Consider the following 15,426-nt stretch of genomic DNA (forward strand, 5'->3'; position numbering starts at 1 on the left):
CCACCCTTTTCCTCCCACCCTTGGCACCCCCAACCCACTTAACTTTGCTTTCTCACACCCTGCTACCCTTTTACATATGTAATAACTGTCTGCCTCCCTAACTCCTCCAGCCCCACCTAGAATGACAGCTCCAGGAGGGCAGGCCATCTGTTTTGTTCACTGCTGTTGACCCAGCACACAGGGGAGCCCCTAGAGAGTAGTAGGCGCTCAAGAAGTATTTGTTGAATGAATTTATGCTAATTATTTCGTGGAATAATACCTCTCGTGCTTAACCCTAATATATTTGACTTGATTTATTATGCTTTATTTTATTATGATACTAAATTTTAATAATGCTTTATCATGTGACTTAATAAAGTATCTCCTTTGTCATCCTCTTTTCAATGATAAGTGGCTCACAATGATAGAAATAGGATATAAATACATATAAAGAATAAAGAAAAAAAGGATAGGATAGCAAAGTGAAGCTGTGGTGGAATTAGAAGGCAAAATCATGTATCTTCCGTTACTCAACCCAGTGGACTCTATTCAGCAACTTGGAAAACAAAAAACAAACCAAGAGAAAAAAAAAAGAAAACAACCAACCAAACCAAACCGAATGACACCAAACAAAAATACTACTCTTTAGTTCCATTAGGCCACTGTGGAAGAATCTGGGTTTGAATCCAGCTCTTATTATTTGTTGTATACTCGGGCAAATTACTTAATTTCTCAGGCTCTGACTTCCCTCATGGTAAAATGGACATCATTCTAGTGTTCCCTCACAGGGCTGGGTCTCTGGCGAATAAATGAGGCCAGAGTATACTGGGGCCCCCCGTCCAGTGCCTGCCTGCTCCACGTGCTCAGACCGGGGAGGTGGGAGATGGGTGAAGGGCACCCTTCCCGGCCCTGCCACGCCCCAGGCCAACGGCTCCACACAACGGCCGGCTCCTGAGGTCTGCCCTCTAAGTGACAGAGCCACTGGGAGAAGGTGTCACGTCCGTGAAAGGTCCGATTGTATCACACACCAAAGTGACCTTAGGTATTTTTAAAAGGAAAATTCCCCAAACATTAATCTTTCCAAAGCTCTTTATTTTTTCCCCCAATTTTATTTATTTATTTTTTGATTCCCAATTTTATTTATTTATTTTTTGTTAACATATAATGTATTATTTGTTTCAGGGGTACAGGTCTGTGACTCATCAGTCTTACACAAGTCACAGCGCTCACCATAGCACATACCCCAAAGCTCTTTAAACACGAATCTCACGTACTAAACTGGGCTTGATGTGAAATGTGAGGATAAACACACCCTTCATCCACCTAGAGTTCCTAGAACCCCCTGAACTAATGTGCTATGCTTTACCCTGGTGCCCCAACAAGAGCTGCCCATGTAAATGAATGAGCTGGTCTGGGTGGACAATACTGTAAATAACAGCCACCAGGAAAAAAAAAAAAAAATCCTGAGGAAAATTAATTTTCAACAGTGGAACAGAGCAGGGAAAACAGAACTGTGCTTTTCCTGCTTGTGATTTATAACATGTCCCCTCTTAACTCACAATAATGAATCACTGCCTTTTCCTCCAGGAGTTCATCCTCTCTCTGAGTTGGACTCTGCATATATGTACATGCAAGGGAGCTGGTTTTCCACTTGGAATTCCTCTATGCTGTGCTTTCATATCCTATTCTTTCCAACATTAACAAAAAGTGTTCAAAAGAACTTATCCAAAGAGAATTTCTTCCTCACCCTGTTCATTCCTGTTTCTTTAGAATTTGCAGCTGAGTTTCATTAAGAGGCCAATTTCTAACAATTCTATTAGGGCATAAAATTCAGATTCTTCTACAGAACATTTCTAGAATTCAAAGGTAAATGTCAAACCACTGACACAGACCCATTAAGAAAAAAAAGCATGATCGAAAGTTGCATGTATTTTGGAGTTGTTGTATTTTGTAGTTCTGGTATTTAAGTCTTAAAATCTATATTTAACAGGTCTTAGTTCAACGGTCTTACTAATATAGCCATGTAACATGCTATTTAGTAATATATTCATCTGAAAGTCCATCAACTCTTAGTTACGTTTCCATTTATTATTTGCACCCTAACTGGCTCAAAGCCAGCCTCTTCCTAGCAAAGTTTTCACACATCTACTTGTTACTAAATCTGGTGGTTACACTTCTCAATACCCAGCTTATTTCACACCCTTGGCAGTATCTGACACTACTGACCATTCACTCCCTTCTTCTGGAAACATTTTATCCTATCAGTCATCATGATACCCACACTCTTCACATCTTCCTACCACCTCTGTGGCTCTTATTTCTCAGTGCCCCTTGAGGTGCCTCTTCTTCCATCTCTATCTTATGTAATGGCTTTTCCTCAGGTCTCTCTGTTCTAGGCCATTCTCTTCTCTCTATAAACCCTGCTGAAGCATCCTGCCTTATGTTCCTGGCTGTTGGAATTACCCATGTTAGTTATACCTTCCTTTAAGACTTCTCTCCTGAACTCAAAGATATTTATTCAGTACTTACTGGCCTCTGGCACTTAGATAACACAGGCACTTCAATCTTCACAGGCCCCAGTGGAACACATCCATCTTCCACCCCCACCTCCTTCCCTAATACCATGACTATCCATCCCATTGTCCAAGCCAGGAATATGGGGATGATCCTAGATTTCCAAGTGTGGTACTTTGTATCCATTCTCTTCTCCCTGTTCCTACCGTGGAGACCTCACACCACAGCTATCCTCTAGCCTGTTCCCTCTCTCGACCTCCTAACTGGTCTTCCTCTGCCTCCTGTCCTGTTCTCATCCAATCCATTCTTCACTGTGTACCAACAATGGTGTTTCTAATATACAAATCTGATCTTGATAGTCAAAATCAAAGTCTGGTCTGACACTCAAATTTAAAACCATTCAATAGCTTCTCCTTACCCTCACGATAACGTCCAAAGTCCAAAGACCAGTTCATATGGCCTTGATGGACTGGTTCCTCCTTGCCTTTTTTAAACGAACCTCTTTCTTCCTGACACATTTCCTTTTCTTTTCCTCCTACTTAGCCTTCTCAGTTTCAGTCTTTCTGAAAATCTTCCAGTCCTCTAATGCTGTTTCCACTGCCTGGTATGCTCTTGTCCCAGTAATTCTTATTCCTCCCTTAGCTGGTCAGCTGCTGTGCATCTGTCAGCTGTAAGTGGAGGGTCACTTCCTCCAGAAAGCCTTCCTGGAGCGAAGTGCCCTGCTGTGCAATCGGTACCGTCTGAACTTCCCATTTATGCCGTGTCTGACTGCACTTGAACTGTCCAACTGCACTTTACCTTGCAAGTCATGTCAGCTTTGCGTGCCCAGGGGTGGGGTCTCACCTGTTTGTGGTGGAGCAACTGGGTCTTGTGTCGGAACTCAAAAATACTTGTGGAAACATTAATAGGAGAAAGGATAAAATCCAGTTGTCAAGTTCTAATTGACTTACGCTAGTAGCATGTCTGTCTACTTTTCTGAAAGTATAAGCAACAGAATCTTTACTATCTTTAGACAGAAGTTGAAAGAATACCCATCTTAAAATTAAAAAACAAATGGAACATAATAAAAAAGAAAAAGAAAAAAGAAAAACAAACAAGTAAACAGCAACAACACCCAACAGTTACTGAGTACCGTGTGCGGGCACTGTGCAAAGAGCTTCACCTGCGTGGTCACTTTGTTCTCACAGAGACCTATGGGGCAGGAGCCATTATTTTCTCCACATTACAGATGAAGAAAATAAGGCTAAGAGAGATAAACAATTTGGCCGAAGTCAGTTGGCAGAGCCAAGATTGTATGAAACCCCCAAATCCTCCCCCACAACAAAAAAAACTCCATCCAACAAAATGGATGTGTCCAACAAAATGTATGGAATACTTGCTTCGTGTAAAATACCACAAGAGATACAGCCTCACAATCCCTGTGCTACTTTACTCCAGTGAAAATAACCAGGAATGCTGAAGAAGAGTGGTACTGTTTTGCATTTGGCCAGTTACTACCATCAGCCCAGCAAGAAATATGCTATATACATGGAAGAATATGACTGAGTAAACCAGAAAACTTTCCAGCTTTTCTGCACCAGATACTGTAATTTCATTATTTAGCATAAAATGTGAATGCTAGGTTCATTAACAGTCAAATCCAGATGCAAATGCAAACTGAGAAATATAATGGAAAACCAAATAGCAGATTCTCATTATCTGCCTTTTGTGAAAATCTATGCCAATGTTCTCCTTTGTAACAAGTACTGAATTACAGTACTTCAGGCCTGATAGAAACCTAGAAATTATTTACTCCAAATCTTCCCAAGTATTTTTAAGCTTAAGGTCCAAAGGAAAATAACTAGGAAGTGTAAAACATTGCCAGGACTCAGGAAAACTGGTTGGTAGTATCTATGAAAGCTGAACCTATACATATCCTGAGGCCCAGTCCAATACTCCAAGAAATATACCCAATCGAAATGCTATTATTTTTCACCAAATGATATAGATGGAAATGCTAACACAGCAGGTTTTTTTTTTTTTTTTTTTTTTTTTTTGCAATAACCCCATGCTGGAATCAATCTAGTGAACATCAATAGTAGACTGGGCAAATAAAAATATGGAATATACCATGTAGTGATGAAAACGAAGTACACCTACATACAACGATGTGGATGAATCTCAAAAACATGATGCTGAACAAAAGAAGTCATAATTTTATCATGATTTTATTATATACAAATTTCAAAAACCTGTCTAACCTAATGTATGATGTCAATAGTAGGAAGAACAGTTAGGGGGTGGGGGTGCTGGAGAGTGATCAACTGGAAGGGGAAATGTTGAAATGCTGATGATTTCTGTCTCTTGCTTTGAGTGCTGATTACACAGGTATGTTCATTTTGTGACAATCCGTTGAGCTGTACACTTATTATATGTGCATCTTTTTTCTGCATGTATGTTATACTTCAGCAAAAATCACACCCCTTTCCCCCCAAATGGAGAAACTTAGAACACTTCCTGTCACCCATCTCCTACATTATCAAGAAATTCTCAGGCACAATGGGGAAAACTTATGAATGTTATGAATCTTAATTCTGCTAAAACTAACATTTGCTTCAGTCATGTCAACAAAAATAAATACTTCAATATTGAAAACGTTTGCTAAAGAAACAAATGTGTTTGATGAGAAAACAAAAAAAAAAACAGTATTTCCTTTGGCAAGCATTTGTTGGATTGGAGGTAGCAAACATAAAACTTCCAAGTTGTTACTGAATTTGCTTACACGCTCAGTTTAGTCAAGATTCAGAATTTTTGTGGAGTTGTATTTAAAAAAAAAAAAAACAAAACTATAGGGATAAAAATAATTGTAATAGAAATAAAAAAGACTGAATTTCTAAACTGTTGTCCTGGCTATGTCCCAACTATGCACAGTTGTGTAATGCCTGCCATATGATAAGCATTAAAATATATTTGCTCTATGAATAAAAATATAGTACATTGAGCACTCTTTAGAATATTTCTCATCAATCTTTGTCACAGACAGGTACAATGAGTATTTTTTAAGTACCTGGTAAATAGGAAATCACCTATACTTCTTTACTATTTTAGTTAATATATAATAGAGAATGACTGAAAAAAATAAATCTCCATCATAGTGTTAATTAATATTTACAAAACACCTGTAAATGATAGAACATCACTAAATGATTTATGAAGCAATAAATCATTTAAGATAAAGAAGTTTTATTAAAGAAAAACTTGGAAGCCATTAAGACCTTAGAAAAATGAACAAAAAGATCTCTTCCCGCCAACTGTATTTAAGGAAAAAAATTGAGAGTAGTATCATTCTCCCTGGAAGTCATCATATATTAAACTGGTGTCAAGAAAACCTTAGAACATATTAGCTTTCAGGAAAAAACACTTGCAATTTATATTTTCTAATTTTAAGTAGTATATTCTTACTATTACTCTAAAATCTGTCCAACCCCCCCATTAACATTTTAAAAGAAAGTTCTCCAGTTCTTACCAAGCAGAAATAAATAACACCTGACAACAGCATTAGGGAGCATAAACATAAAATTACCTGTTATTAAAAACTGAGCACATTTTTCTCAAAGAAATATATTACTCAGCTGTAAAGTAGTATGTTTGCCATTCACACTAATGTTTCAACATTATGGTTCAATCTTCTAAAAAGCTGACATGGAAAATAATGGTGTAATAAACTAATTCATCATAATGTGCAAAGGAAACCGTTGGAATAAATTGTAATAACCTTTCAAAAACTAGCAGCTTTTAAAAGTATTAATTTCTACTCCAGATAATTGGAAAGGACACCTGGGTGGGTAGGCAATATTTTTTATGGGATTGCTCTGTCAGGAGCTCAGATTGTCTCTGGACTCAGCAATGATCATTTAGCACTAAATGACAGTGAATCTTGCAAATAGGTATTCCTAGATGGTGTTCCCCATAAATTACCAAAGTCAACTCCCCTCAAGGTCAGCCATATGAGAGGGCAGGTATCAAATGGCCTTTGTGGAGACCCAGAGTAGTCCTCGGGTTTCTCATAAATGGACAATAGTTGTGTTGGCTGCCATAAAATCAACTTAATGGACTGACAACATAAATTACCATCAAACTTTGACAACATTCGTCCCTAGAAAACAGCTGAAGAATGCTTTTATATCAAAGCTGAAGAAAATGGATAACAAAATGCTTTGCTCTATACCAGATCATAAATATTTTTAACAATTCTAAGTGGGGAATGAATTAATATTAGAAGCTACAATACATTTTACTTGAGGCATTAAAAACAGCATCTAAGTAATATTAAAATGACACTTGCTTTTTGAAGTAACTACTCTATATCATTGTAATGCAATGGAGTGTGTGTGTGTGTGTGTGTGTGTGTTCTAGGCAAGAAAGCTACATTTGCCTGGCACCGGGTATTTCACTAAACCTAGATAACTAAAAAGATTGTTGATGTCTTTCTAGTTTTATTTTCTCTCTCTAGTCCACTGGGCCCACAGGTAAGATAGATTCTTGAGCTCTCACACCACTCTGGATAAATCATTAATTCACTTTCTTTATGGCTCAGTTTTTCCATTTGTAAAGTAAAACAATTATTATACATGGACATTTCGAAGACAATGTAATTAATCCTAGCAGGAAAGCACCAAATAAACTCTAAACTACTAGAGAATCATATTAATATATTTGTGAAAATAATGTACTCTGGACAATCAATTAGTGACTTTTGAAAGTCAATTGGTAAAAAAAAATACAACAGCTGAACTAAGATACTGGAATTTTGGGGGTCGAGTTTTCATTACTCATCTAATTATACTTCCATCCTATAACTGCAGTCATTATTGCTGGTAGTTACGGAAGTAGTAGCACAACATAAAGCTACAATTATTCTCCCAGGCATTTTTATAATTGTATTCATTTTCTCTTGAAAATCAGGACTTCACTGCAGATTTTGCTAAAAGAAATGCTACAGTGAATAAAAGCAAGATGGTCCTGCCATCCAATGGCATCTCAGACCATGAATATTATGTACAATGTCAAAGAACTCTATATACTTTGTAAACTATAAAAGTTCCCAAACAGAATGCAAAGTTAGTATATTTTGTGTCTTTCTCTCCCACATCCCATCATCACCTTCTCTCCTGTCTTTCTTTGCACTATTTCTTGCATTTATTCTTTCCCTCTATCGCGCTGTCACTTCTGTCTAGAACTTCATCACCTTAGAACTGAATTATTGTGGTAGTTTCCCTGTTCCTGTTCTCTTTCTACCAATCCATCTTGCCTACTCCTGCCAAATTAATCTTTTTTAAAGTGCTCTTTTAATTATGTCATTCTTCTGCTCAAAAATTTTCAATGAGTCCCCACCACCTGGAGGCCAAAGGCCAGAGTCTTTAGCTAGAATCAAAGCCTTTGACTGTCTGGCCTCACCTCCTTTTCTAATCTCATCTTTTCCAGTTCCCCTGCACAAACCTGTGAGATAATAAATGCACCTGCTGCTGGGCCACTTCCACCATAGCGCCTGCCTGGCAGGTACCATCCATCCTCTCTGCCTAGCCAGTTGCCTTCCTTCTGTGAAGCCTTTTTCACTACTTCAACTCATAGTCAGCACCTCCAGCCATGAAACTGGAACACTCATTGTTTTTATTTTTTTGTATTAAAATGATTTATTTCAGTGTTGCAATATGGCTTAACTTCAGTTTTCATTGCTTAACGGTTTCCATGTCTTTTCTCCCTACTTAATTTGTAAAACTCTTTAAGGGTAGGGGTGTTTGTGTTCTTATTATCTGCCAATCTCCCTAGCACGAAGGTATGAAAATAGTTAGCAATCAGTAGACACTTGTTTAATGAATGAATGCAAAATGCCTCTCTATGCTTCTTGCAAGATTAGCATGAAAGCTACTCAGTTGTGCTGGTAACTTGTGGTATTCCAGAGCAGCAACTTCTGTATGCGAGGCAGTTTTCCCGCACCTAATAAATCTGTTTCCATCTTTAAGTTCTTAGTGAAATTCTAGATTATGAAATATAAGCTGAGCACATGAGATTTAATAATGTTAGAATATGACTTTAATGTAAACTTGGGCACCATTGGGATAAACACAAAGTAGTGCATATTCATTGAATTAATACTCATTTTCTGAAAGTTCCTTACCAACAGAAAACTCAGTAACTTCTAAACAAAATTAAAATCATTCTAAGAATAAATTCAGAGAAAAAACGGTAAGTATGCAGCAGTGCAGAGGCTTTATTTTATAAATCAGAAATATATTTTAGCTTATAATATTCTGCAGAAAGAATATGGATTTTGGAACTCATCAAGACCTGGGTTGGCAACTCCATTCTGCTGCTTACCCGGCATGCCATCTTGGATCAGTCACTCAATGCCTTTGAATTCTAAAATTCTCACAAGGCAAATGAAAATATCAATATCCAATTCACTTGAAAAACCTGAGATGAATGAACCCCTTTTGAGCTGTTAATGAGGTCAGTGACTTTAAGGGCACCCTGTGGCACCTACCCCCACACCTGGCACATTAAATAAATGATAGCTACGATTATCATTTTTGTTTTGAAAGCTTTTCTTTTTGACTCCTTACTTCCTATTGTTTATGGAGGAAAATGGCTTCCCTAATAGTTAAAGAGTATGAGTATAGGAATCTAAAACATCTGGGTTTAACTTGGGGCACTACCATTTACTAGTTGATTAATCTATTTATTAAAGGATCTGAGCCCCAATTGTATAAGTGGGTGTATGAAGAAAACAAAATCTTGCAGGGACATTTTGAAGACTCAAAGTGAAAATAGAGTGTGTAGCACAGAACAAGCACTCTGTTACAGTAGATATTATAATTCTTCTCTCTGGCTTCTCTCAGGTACTATCCTGTTCTGTATTAAAGAACCCATGTTCATTAATATTTTTTAAGTAAAAGTAGGAAAATTTTCCTCCATTATATTTCACTACTTTGCAGACAAACATAATTTGATATTATAAATATTATTCTTATAAATAATATTTGTATAATGACTTATAGTGTACAAAATACCTTTATAACTTAAGACTGTGCTCTAAAAATGTTCCCCAAATTAGTCACTCTTTGCTGTGATTACTCCAATCATTATTCTGGCAACCCATTCTATCATCAAGATGTTCAACAGTGAACAATAATGATAAACTTCAAATAGTAAGGCAGCTACTTAAAAAAAGTTAAATGTGTTATTGTCATAGGCCTATGTTTTTAGAAATATTTGGCAGTTAAAATTGGTTAGATGAAACTGAGCGACTGGTCACAGATTCTCCATCTCAGCAGTGGAGGCCTTCTCCAGGCAGGTTTTAACAAAAGACCCTTAACAGAAGTGGTTTCTTAATTTCTCTTTGACTTCTTGAATATTGTTTAAAATATCAGTTAGGTTGCCTATTGTCGCTGAGGTTAAAATACAATTTAAAAAAATCTGGTAGGTGGTTTCTGGAACTTACCATGTCAACAAATGGAAAGAAGAAATATGGGTAACTTTCTTACATCATGGATTAGATCAGATGCTGAGATTAATGACTTATTATCTAAACTCAGCAGGAATGCAATTAAACGCGAAAGAATGGAAAGCACCCCACAGTTCATAAGACTAAGCTGTTTCTACTAGCACAGTAACTTAACTGAAGCACATGCTTAAAACTCATCAAATACATTACTTCCCTTAACATTTACAAGGTCAAAACCAGACATCAGCTACAACTTGAAGTGCCATTAGTTGCTCTGAAAAACTTTTGGACAGATCGCTTCAAGAAGCAGCACTCCAGTTCCCACAAAGGCCCCTGGGGTGTTTCATGTACACACGCACCTTGAGAACCAAGTGGTTAAGGGCAGCATTACTCTTAATCCTTCAGATGAGTAGCCTGCCAAACAACCATTCTTTACACAGGTATACAGCTCCTTATGCAACAGTCCTCATTTCCACTGTTTTATCCTCTATTCAGTCCTTGGTTTAGTGATTCTGGCCATTATATCTACACTTTAAAACATGATGTGACATATTATATGTGTAAGCGCCACTTAGTAACTGATAAGTGCACAGCATTGGATTGACACGAGTACTAGAGCAGTCTTTTCTAGATCTGCTTCCAAAATCCCTCCATAGGCATGGTGGCATTTGCTTGTTTTTGGCCTCTGCTTTCTTTCATTGCCTCTACCTTCCTCCTATTACCTGCTATGCATATCAAACGACTTGGGGGGCTTCTAAACTGTTTCGGTGTCTGTTTTTACCAGACCCATTAACTAGAACTTATGTTTATAGTATCAACGATAATTTCAAAGCCATTTTACAAACGAAATATTTTGATCTTCATAAGGTGACACGAGATGAGGAAACAGGCATGAAGAGGCTATCTGATGTGGCTGAGTCACTTGACATGAGTGTCCGAAGAGAGTATCTCCCTCCTGACTCTGAATTTGGGCTCACTTCGTCCCCGTTACTACTTCATCATTTGTTGGTCTTTGGATTAGACTTGTGTTAGAAATTCCGTCTCACCAGTTGTGTGATTTTTAAATATATTGGTTAAACCTTGAATTTTAGCTTCCTTGTTGGTAAATGGGGGGATAACAATACCTACTTCACAGGGTTACCTTGATGATTAAATGAAATGGTATATGTAAAGTAAAAAACCTGGAATAAGGTAAGTGTTCAAAAATGTTAGTCCTTCCAATCCCCTCTTGGGGAGTCTTCACCTAGAGGTAGTTCCCTTAGGTCTATAGAGGATCTCTGAAGTTACTCTGCAATCCAGTGGTGGGCCAGGAGAGCTGAGTACATTAACGTTATCACTTGGGTGACAACAGTTCATTGAACCAAGGATTTATCAGTCATCTACTATACCCCAGCACAGTGCTAAGGACTACAGATGCACAAAAGAAGTAGCAGCAGCCAAGGAATTTTGGCAGTGACAAGAACCAGACTTCATTTCCTAGAAAATAAAGATACTCCAAGAGGGGCTAGTCTGCCAAGTTCAACAGGGCTTTTTAAAAATTCTCCCAAATAATTTCAGATAGAATACAATGATTTAAAAGCTTATACATGTTAGAGTTGACTCTTGAATGGCACATTCGGCCAAACCCCAAAGTGTTATTTTTGTAGGCAGTGGTACTGTGTCCAGACCATATTATGACATGGGGTGAGGAAGGGAGCATGGAAGAGCCGGTCTCAAAGGGACCTAGGAAAGAAAGGTTTAAAAACGTGCGAGGTGTTTCTGCTTTGTGTTTCCCTGACTTTAGTCACCTAGATTATAAAACACTCTAGGGCAAAACTACCCATTTGGTATTTTCTCTATCCTTCTTCAGTGCCTGGGAACAGAAATATTTGTTGAGCTGAATTTTGGCCTCCGAGTCAAACCAAACAGACAAACAAACAAACAAACAAACAAAAAAAGGTAATCATGATTCCACCGCATTTGGATTAGCCCATAAAAAGAGTTTTTACAGCTAACTAAAACATTGCACATTGAAAAGATTTTCCAAGGTCAAATCTAGTGAAATCTCAGCATAATTTGGTTTAAGCTATACATTTCATCGTTAGCAACAGTAAATGGTGTGTGAGGCAATGTGCAGTGTGAAACAACCCAGGGTTTAAGGTCAGACAACTTGACTCTCATTCTGCCTCTTCGTGTGATTTTGGGCAATGACCTGACCTCTCAGGGTCACAGATTTATTCTTTTTAGAATGGGAATAATGTGATCTATCTTATGACATTATTGAAAAACTTAACTGAGATGGACTATTACATGTATACACTAATTAGTAGGTAACAATTTTTGAGCATTCAATAAGCATTAGACTACGCTAAGCACTTTTTATTTAACTAATTTAAACTTTACCATAACTCAAGGGGATGGATGTATTAATTATTCCCATTTTAGAGATAAGGAAATTGAGGCACAGAAAGTTTTTGTAAGAACCTTGCCACACAGGGGCGCCGGGGTGGCTCAGTCGTTAAGCATCTGCCTTCGGTTCAGGTCATGGTCCCAGGGTCCTGGGATCGAGCCCCGCATGGGGCTCCCTGCTCTGCGGGAAGCCTGCTTCTCCCTCTCCCACTCCCTCTGCTTGTGTTCCTTCTCTCACTGTGTCTCTCCCTGTCAAATAAATAAATAAAATCTTTAAAAAAAAAGAAAAAAAAAAAAAAGAACCTTGCCACAGTCAGTTACTAGCTGGCTGAACAGGAACTCAAACTCAGCCTCTGGCAGTCTAGCTGCAGATCTGTGTTCTTAACCATCTTGCTTTGTCGCCTTGCTCTCTCAGAGCAGCTCGTTACATGCCCACTTCTCCTCACCCTGGATTCTGGTATAAAAAATGCAACAGATCCCACCTTTCCAGAAATAGCTAGTTACCCTGAGGACACAGGGCACATGCATAAGGAGAGACAAAGTCATACACAACACAAGGTGTCAAATGTCAGAGTGGGGTATAACCACAAGTTCTATGGCAGTCTGGAAGGAAGGACATAATTGGGATGGAAAATCGGCACGATTTTGTAATGTAGGTGGAACTTGACTTAGGTCTTGGAGGAAAAGCAGAATTAAAACCAGGAAGGAGGATTTGGGAAAGTTGTTTCAGATAGGACAACAAGGACAAAGGCTCTCTGTGTTCAGGAAATAAGGCTCGGCGTCAGCGGGGAAGGTTTCTATATGGGAACACTGAGACGGAGGAACAAGTGGCACTTTAAACTCATTTTTTTAGAATGTTTGAGAAGCCCAGAGAGGAGGGAGGACCCCCTATGGGAGAACCACCTGGGGTTTCTGAGAGGCGGTGTATCTGTGTGCATGGGTGCCATGTCATGCCGAGCAGTGCTTTCCAAAGGCTGATGAGATGGCAGATGTATAACCCACGGGGTGGGAGGACCGAAAGTTGGATAACCGAAAGCACGTTAGTGTTCAGTACACATACCTACATTCAGACACTTCTCAATGATCAGGCGATGATTATCTGGTTGGTGGATATTCCATGGCCTCTTCTCAACCTACCTCCCGTCCTTTTGGCTTATTTCCTGCTTGTTAGTACCTGGGGGTGGAGACGGAGACAAAGCGATTTTCCAGTGAGTTTTTTATTTTGTTTTAATCATTATTTTTTTTGCTGCTCCTTAGCAGCTGTAGTTAAAAATGTGTTATGGGCAGAAGAAGAAGTATGTCTTGGATGATCAGAACATTTTCTTCTTTCTTTCTCTTTTTAAATGGTACTTCCAGAGTGCCTTTATTAAACAATTTGCTGATGAAGAGCAGAGCTCACATTTGAGCCTAACCCTGGAATATGCAACTGTTAATTCCCTTTGATTAGAAATGGACTTGTAAATTGGGGGCTACCCACATGCACTTTCAGATAATGTTCCTGCAGCAGAAAATTTGTTTCTGATCTGGCTGTTGAAGTTTTTAGGTGAGAGAGGTTAAATGTACTCTACTTAAAGATGCCCACATTGTGCATTTCAGACTACCTTTTATAGCCATATGATGATTATCCACACAAATCATTTTTACCTTTGCTACTACTTGAATATATTAAGTACTTGCTGCTTCTTCCTAAGTTGAATATAGAACACTAGGAGACCTGAGTAATTCTTTAGCTGCGAGTACATGTTTGGCTCTAAAACTAAAGTGCTGTATTAGAGAGGTTAAAAAGGAAAGAAAGAAAAAGATGAGAAAATGAAACAGACTGCAATGAAACAGGTTTGCAATGCCAAACTCTTTTTTTTTAAAGTAATATTTCATTGTTTTTTCCAGGCTATTGTTAAGAGTGTATATGACATCTAAATAGATTGCAGGAGCCCAGTCCCAATACATCATTATCACTAATATATATTTAATAGTAGACATAAGATTGTTCTGGTCCAAAATGGCAATGTGCATCTTTTACACATACACACTTTTTTTTTAAGTTTTGCTCTTTCTTTTTTTTTTTTTTTTTAAAGATTTATGTATTTATTTTAGAGACAGAGCAAGAGAGGTGCCTGGGTGGCTTAGTCGGCTAAGTGTCTGCCTTTGGCTCAGGTCATGATCTCAGGGTCCTGGGATCGAGCCCCACATCGGGCTCTCTGCTCAGTGGGGAGCCCACTTCTCCCTCTCCCTCTATTGCTCCCTGTGCTTGTGCATGCTCTCTCTCTGTCAAATAAAATCTTGAAAAAAAAGAGAGAGTGAGAGCAAGAGCATGTGGGGGGGGGTGGCAGAGGGAGGAGAGGGAATCCCAAGAAGACTCCACACTGAGCACAGAGCCTGACGTGGGGCTTGATCCCAGGACCCTGAAATCATGACCTGAGTCGAGATCAAGAGTCAGACACTTAACCGACTATGCCACCCAGGCGCCCCCCCACCACACCTTTTTCAAGAAAAAGAAAAGACTTTAAAATTGTATATACTTGGTTAATAGCCAGCTACCAAATCTCTTGTATCTCTTCTCTGATTAACACACTTTCATACATTATTTCCAGTTCTTCCACTTGAATCCTTGTCCATTCTCCACCTCACTATCCCAATACTGCCCAAACAGTTCCAGAGAAACCAGAGAACTAGTAGAAAAAAAGTACATTTGGTTATTTCAGGACATGGCACACATTGGTAGTGTCTACTTATTAGCCAGAAAACTGGATCCATTGCTTGTGAGAACTCCTCGCATGCTCAGAGACTGCTGACCTCAACATAAGACAAAGCAAAATGAAGCCTCAACCACTCTGCTTCTCAATTTGTTTGAGAAGCTAGAATTACTTCTAAAGTTCCCAAATAAACAGAAATCATTATAATTATGAATAATTAAAATGCTAAACTCAAGAGGGCACTCAACATTCATTACTTTGCAGAACTCATCCCCTAAGGGTAGTACCTTCAATTAGTTCAGTTTTTACAACAGAAGAAAAATGAGACAATCAGTAATTGCAGGTATTTAGCGCCAAGGAACAAAACAA

General features: G+C 38.5%; 1 protein-coding gene across 2 annotated transcripts in view; it reads right to left on the bottom strand.

Moving 5' to 3' along the window:
* Nucleotides 1-15,426, bottom strand: part of HS3ST5 (heparan sulfate-glucosamine 3-sulfotransferase 5) — a 161,074-nt gene that overhangs the window by 90,770 nt on the left and 54,878 nt on the right. For both annotated transcript variants that reach the window (XM_034990314.1, XM_034990313.1), the window contains one exon: nucleotides 13,425-13,538. The gene's annotated coding sequence lies outside the window, so the exon portion shown is untranslated. The remainder of the gene's footprint in view (nucleotides 1-13,424; nucleotides 13,539-15,426) is intronic.

The sequence above is a fragment of the Mirounga leonina genome, unplaced genomic scaffold (genome assembly GCF_011800145.1).
Source record: "Mirounga leonina isolate KUSES-001 unplaced genomic scaffold, KU_Mleo_1.0 Mir_53, whole genome shotgun sequence".
Taxonomy (NCBI): domain Eukaryota; kingdom Metazoa; phylum Chordata; class Mammalia; order Carnivora; family Phocidae; genus Mirounga; species Mirounga leonina.